We start from the raw sequence: 7,788 nt of genomic DNA on the forward strand, positions 1-7,788 counted from the left end.
ACCCAGAGTCCTGTCTTCCTAGGAGAGAGCTTGAAGCTATTAGCTGTAGGACTAAATACAGAGAAATTAGAGAACCAATCATCCCATTTCAATGTTTGACCAATCCCATTTTCCTCCATGCAAAAGCAAGAGTTCACAAAATTGATTTTTAAAATAGTGATAAAATGACTTTAAAGATATTGGAAAATGAGAGAAATACATAATAAAGATTAAGTATTCTATTTCACTGATGGAAGGTAATGTTAACTAAATCTGAAAATACAAGCGCAGCAAGCTGCCATTCCCAAATTGATATTGGACAGTGAAGAAAGTGGCTCACTCTGTCCATCGTGGCACTGGAGCTCTGAGAAGCATGTGGAAAGAGACACATATTATTTTTGAAGCAAGTGGTATGTATTAATACGTTACCTCATTACATCAATTCTAACACTTACAAATCCTGTGAGATGGAAATTATACCCATCATTTATGAAGGAGGAAACAGGCTGATAGACTGTTATGTTGTCATGGCAGGGATTTGAACTGAAGTTTCTGACTCCAAAGCAGAGAAGAGAACAGAAAAATACAGGAAAGCCACTGTAGAATTGTTGACAATTAAGAAGCTGGCAAGCAAAGACACACTCAGAGCATTTCTCTTTGCTTCCTTGCCCTCTGAACTGTTCAATAAATAGTGAAGAATGCAAAGCTAACTGTGGTATTTATTTCAGATCTGCTGTTGCTCTTCAATTTAAAAACAAGACAGGAACATTAAATTTGTCCATTTAAATTGGTAAAGGTAAACCTCTATCAGAAACAGGTGCTTCTTGACTTACGATGGGTTTATTAGGAAGGGAAAATATCATAAGTCAAGTGCCTTTAATACACCTAACCTACTGAACATCAGAGCTCAGCCTAGCCTACCTTAAACATACTCAGAACACTACATCAGCCTATAGTTGGGCAAAATCATCTAACATAAATCCTATTTTATTATGAAGTGTTGAACAGCTCATGTAATTTATGGGAACAACATCCTGAACATGAAAAACAGAATGGTTGTATGGGGACTTGAAGTACGATTTCTACTGAATGTGCATCGCCTTTGGAGCCATCATAAAGTTGAAAAATTTTAAGTCAAAGCATCATAAGCCCCAGACCGCCTGTATATGAAACGCTCCCTTGGGGGCACGATGCCAGATACCATGCCTAAGTGTTTTCTAACTTTCTGTACCACATTCAAAAGGAGCATCTTCATAAACATCTAAAAGATTAAAAGACGTTGGCTCTGAGAATAGGCCTAATAGGTGATAAAAAGAACTGCTTCATAAGCCTTGTGCTTTATATTATCGCCTTTTATATTAAACCAAATGCTTACTATGATTTTTAAAGTCCAATTATTTTAAAAGAAGGCAAAGAGACAGACTGGGAAACATATTTCCAACACATGTAAGAGTTTAAGAATTAAAGCCCATAATATATTGAGTTCCTACAAACACGATTAACAAATATCCCAACAGAAACAGTCACAGGATGTAAAAAGATAAGTCACAGAGGAAGTACAAATAGCCAATAAACACATGAAAAGACATGTAATCTGGTTATCAATCAGCGAAATGCAAATGAAAACACCATTGATATCAGTTTTTATCCAGAACATTGAAAGATTAACAATATCCAGTACTAGTTAGACTGTGGAAAAATAGGATTTGTACATAATTGGTTGGAGTGGGTCAACTGGCTACCATTTCAGAAGAGAATTTGTAAGTATTTATGGCAATTTAAAATACACCTATTCTTTGACCCTTCTAGCAATTGAAACTATTCAAACATGTACACAAGAACATGTGTAAAAGGATCTACTATAGCTCCATTATTCAAAAGGAAAATGGTAACAGAAATTATGGTCTGCGTTCATAACAATGGGACATACAGAACTATAAAATGAATAAGGTCTATCTCTATGTACTGACAAGGAAATGCTTTCAAGACATACTGCTAAGTAATAAATATACATATATATATATATATATGCACACTGCAGGACAATATATGTATAGTATGGTCCCATACAAGTCAAATAAAGCAGCAGATAAATGTGTAACTGCCATTTAATGCGGATTGAGAGAACATATATCAAACTATTGACAATGGTTATTTCAGAAAAAAAGAAGAGAAATGAGGGGTAAAATATAATATTCTTTTACACCATTTGAATTTTTTGCAAGTAAACTTTCATTATTTATGTAATTTAAAATATGTTTAATAAACCAAAGAAGCACAATACAGTAAAGAAAACATAAGAGATAGTGAAACATTAAACATAAGGAAATTCTATATGATGCACAATCAAATAAGGTGACAGGTTAATTGTGTCTAATTCTGCTTTAAATATTGAATACACTTTTAAAATATGGTACAACAAATAAAGGGTGAATTGCAGTTAATAGCAATGACCAATTCTTTTTGAGAAGGGCATAGTAGAGCAGTGAACCAAATTCAGTCATTTTCACTTTGAATTGTTGTTTCCACTTCTATGTGTTACCAAAACTATTATTTCTTTTTCTGTCAGTACTTCAAGGCTCTTGTTCACAGGCCATAATCTCATCTAAAACAACAAACAGATCCTGCTACCTCTCAGTTAGCACATACCTAATAATCTTTACACTTCCCCTAATTTTCTCCGCACTATACTTGCCCCAATAACAGAGCCCTTCTTTAGGGTTTTATGGTAATTTGAACTTATCTCACTGTTCTTCTTGGCTCATATTATAGCATATATTCCAGATACCATAGAGGACATGTAAGAAGTGAAAAGGTTTAAACCAACTAAAGAATAGAAACAAAAGTGTGATTAACATCCATCCTGACCTTCTTTCGCCACTGAAGCCTCTAAATTGAGAGTTACTCTAGGAAAGCGTATCGAAAATAGCCTTAGACTAGCCATATTCAGCAGACTGAAATTGGACCCCCACCTTTGACCATATACAAAAATCAACTCAAGATGGATTAAAGGCTTAAATGTGAAACCTAAAACTATAAAAACCCTACAAGAAGATCTAGGAAATACCATTCTAGACAACAGCCCAGGCAAGGACTTCATGACAAAGTCAAAAAGCAACTGTAGGCCAGGTGCAGTGACTTACTCCTGTAATCCCAGCACTTTGGGAGGCCAAGGCAGGCAAATCACCTGAGATCAGGAGTTCAAGACCAGCCTGGCCAACATGGCAAAACCCTGTCTATATGAAAAATACAAAAAAATTAGCTGGGCATGGTGGCGGGCACCTGTATCCCAGCTACTTGGGAGGCTGAGGCAGGAGAATCACTTAAGCCCAGGAGGCAGAGGTTGCAGTGAGCTGAGATCGCCCCACTGCACTCCCCTCCACAAAAAGAGCAAAAACTCTGTCTCAAAAAAAAAAAAAAGCAACTGTAACAAAAATAAAAATTGACAAGTGCGACCTAATAAAACTAATGAGCTTCTGCACGACAAAAGAAATTTCAATAAACAGACAACCTACAGAATGAGAGAAAATATCTGCAAACTATGCAACCAACAAAGGTCTAATATCCAGAATCTATAACTCAAACAACTGAAGCAAAAAACAATCAACCCTATTAAAAAATGGGCAAAGGACATGAACAGACACTTCTCAAAAAAAGACATACACATGGTCGGCAAACATATGAAAAATGCTCAATGTCATGAATCATCCAGGAAATGCAAATCAAAACCACAAGATACCACTGCACACCAGTCTGAATGACTTACTAAAAAATCGAAAACAACAGATGCTGGTGAGGTTGCAGAGGAAGGGGAATGCTTATACACTGTTGGTGGAAATGTAAATTAGTTCAGCCACTGTGGAAAGCAGTCTGGAGATTTCTCAAAGAACTTAAAACAGGACTACCATTCGACCCAGCAACCCCATTACTGGATATATGCCCAAATGAAAATAAATTATTCTATCATAAAGATACATGCATATGTATGTTCATTGCAGCACTATTCACAATAACAAAGACATGGAATCAATCTAGGTGCCCATGAATGGTGGATTGGATAAGGAAAATGGGGTACATATACACCATGGAATACTATGCAGCTACAAAAATAATGAGATCATGGCCTTTGCTGCAACATGGATGGAGCTGGAGGCCATTATCCTAAGTGAATTAATGCAGAAACAGAAAACCAAATACTGCATGTCCTCACTTATAAGTGGGAGCTAAACACAGTACATACAGACACAAAGAAAGGAACAACAGGCACTGGGGCCTATTTGAGGGTGGAGGGTGGGAGGAGAATGAATATTGGGAAACTACCTATCAAGTATTATGCTAATTACCCGGGTGACAAAATTATCTGTACACCAAACCCCCATGACAGTCAAGTTACCCATGTAACAAACTTGCACATGTACCCCTGAACCTAAAAGTTGGAAATCAAAAAAATAGGCAGAAAATAAAAATTAGAGACACAAATAAATGAGAGTTTTAAAAAGAAGACATAAATTAAAAAGTGAAAATTTAGCTATTTAGAAATTAAATTTTCTCAGAAACCAGGTCAAATTTAAGATAAATTCCCTTGGAGTTTGATCACTCATGATTTTGATGCTCTTAAGTGTTTCACTGCTGCTGACAACATACTATGAGTTCGTGCCTTCCTAGCACCCTGTTTGGTGGTTCCCAGATAATACATACTATCCTTGTTAATATGCTAAGATTTAAAATGTTACACTATAAAGTAAAATTTTGAAAAATAAAATGTTACTGTATACAACAGAAAATAGTTACAGAAGCAAACCCCCTCACAATGTTGTTGCTGTAGAAACAGGGATGATGATGGCGATGATGCTTTACTGGTTAACGTCACTTACTCCTCACACCAATCTCATATAATAAGTCCTATTATTATTATTCCCATCATTTTAGAGATGAAGGAAGTGAGGCTTGGAGAGATCAATTCTGTAACTCACTCAGGATCTTGAACTTCTAACCACTATGCTTCACTGACTCTCCTGAATAAAGTCACATTATTATACCTCAATACTGTTTTTTTTTTCTTCTTTTTTATTTATTTATTTTTTCTTGAGACAGAGTTTTACTCTGTCGCCCTGGCTAGAGTGCAGTGGCGCAATTTTGGCTGCAACCTCTGCCTCCTGGGTTCAAGTGATTCTCCTGCCTCAGCCTCCCAAGTAACTACGATTACAGGCATGAGCCACTGTGCCCGGCCTAATACTGGGTTTTCAAATCAAGTTTTTAACCATGAGGACTTGGAACATCCAAGTTTCTTCAAATAATGAAATCCAAACATGTTGTAAGAGTAGACCAAATCTTTCCTTAATATCAGATATTATTTTGCAGAAGAGGACACTGAGGCCCAGGAGCTTAAATAATTTCCTCAAAGGCAAATGGCCAATAATGGAAAGAGTTGGTACTCAGGTTGGTACAACTTAAAAAGGTGTTGGTCTTTTTACCTTACCCTGATACCTTCCAGAACACAGAACCATACTTTAAGCAATACATACGTTATGTAATACATAAAACACAGTATGCTGTATTATTGCAGGTACAATATGAATATACAGGCCGAGTATGGTGGTTCACGCCTGTAATCCCAGAACTTTGGGAGGCCAAGCCAGGCAGATTACCTGAGGTCAGGAATTTGAGACCAGCCTGACCAACACTGTGAAACCCCATCTCTACTAAAAGTACAAAAATTAGCTGGGTGTGGTGATGCACGCCTGTAATCCCAGCTACTTGGCTGGGGGATGAGAATTGCTTGAACCCGGGAGTTGAAGGTTGCAGTGAGCCGAGATCATGCCACTGCACTCCAGCCTGGGAGACAGAGAGAGAATCCCTCTCAAAAAACAAAAACAAAAATATGAATATACAAAATATGAAGAATTTGCTAAAAGAATCTGTAAGTCTCTAAAGTTTTCCTATAAAAAGCAACACTTTATATTAATTACATTATTTACATATAAGACTAAATATTTCTGATATTTAAGCTTCTGTTCCACCTATTAATCCAACAAATAAAAGATTATCAAAAATTAAGATATGACAATGATACCACAACATTATAAAGGTTAAAATATGGACTACATTTTCCTAAGACTTATTCAGGCTCTTCCAACTTCTAGCTAATCTTACCCTAAAAGTAAATCAATCTTTTCTAATTCAAAATACTTCTATAAATTCAATTAAAATGTTTAACTAATGACAACATGGGTATCATAAAAAATAAATAGCATAGTAATACTGTTTTCTTTTTGATTTAGGAAGAGGTAACATCTCCAACAACTACCCAGTAAAATAGATGATATTCTGTTGCCAGTTCAAAGCATCTATATTATGCAGGCAAAGATTTCCAAAGCCTACTAATGTTTTTGCTTTGAGTGGCTCATACAAGTTCCCTGCATCTCATTAATGCAATGGTTTTATGACTAAAGGACACCAGCGTGAGACTTTAAGAGTTGTAACATTCTCCAAAATTGAAGTATAATCTCATACCCCTTATTTAATATATAGAAGATTCACCAAGTAATATCCTGTTGACTGATTAGAAAACTGCAATCATCTGCAGTTCTCAGTCCTTTTATGTCATAGAAATTCATGATGCATTTTTGCCATATAGTTTTACTTCTTCATTTTCCTTATAAAGCATCTAAAAATAAGTGAAATTCTAACATCTTTTTTAAAAAACCTTGTCAGATTTCTTTTAGGACACCATGAAGATATCTGCGAAGTGTTTTGAAATTCATGTAAGTATCTACACTCTAAAAGTGAATATCTGGCGGAAATAATTTCAATCAATAAATGTTATAACCCCCTGAAATTAACACTTACCTGCTTCATTGTTAATTGGGAACTCCCACAGTTTCCCCTCTTTTGTCCACGGGATCAGCTCTTCAAACCCATTCTGAAGGGGTTGTTCATTTACTGTGGCTAACTGCTTAGCAAATTCCACATCCCAAAGTGAAGGTGACGTGTCTGTATAATAAAGAATTTTAAGTAAGAACAAGTCAATGTAAATATCTTTCTTAAAAAAGTTATAACCAATCCTGAATTGATCACATATTTTTCAGACCTTGACACTCATAATTAAATAGTATATAATAAAAAGTTACTAAGCGATAACTGCAAAAATTATATTAAAAATTGTAACTACAATAATGGCAAGCTTAACTTTTGTTTTACAACAATGCCAGGTAATCACTGCCCCCTCTACTGGAAAGAAAAAAATAAATTTGTATTTTCTTTCAGGGCATTTTTATGAACGTGAATGCTTGTTGTACAATATGTGACTCTGGTTTTTAAAGTCTAGCCTGTTTATCTTTATTTTTAGTCTATCAAAATTAGTCACTAATGTACTACTGCTAACAACCAAAGAAGTTAAATTAACAGAATGATGATAAAACTGCTAATGAATACCAAGTACTTCCTCTGTGCTTAAATGCTTTTTATGCATTAGTGCATGTCATTCTCACAACCAACCCTATGAGTAACGTATTATCATGTTGGCTAATTACCACCATCATATTACATGTTTCAATAACTTATTTACTTTTGAAACTTCAGATCATCTGTTGAGAATGAGCCATATTCCCACCAGTTACTGCTGCTGGGAATGTAAAATGGTACAACCACCTTGGAAAACAGTTTGATGGCTTCTTAAAAAGTTAAAAATATATCTATTATTCAACATAGCCATTTCACTCCTGGATATTCACCCAAGAGATAACACATGTCCACACAAAGATCTGTACACAAAAGTTAATTGCAGCTTTCTTTGTAATAGCCAAATGT

Source organism: Symphalangus syndactylus, chromosome 15, assembly GCF_028878055.3.
Source record: "Symphalangus syndactylus isolate Jambi chromosome 15, NHGRI_mSymSyn1-v2.1_pri, whole genome shotgun sequence".
Lineage (NCBI taxonomy): Eukaryota > Metazoa > Chordata > Mammalia > Primates > Hylobatidae > Symphalangus > Symphalangus syndactylus.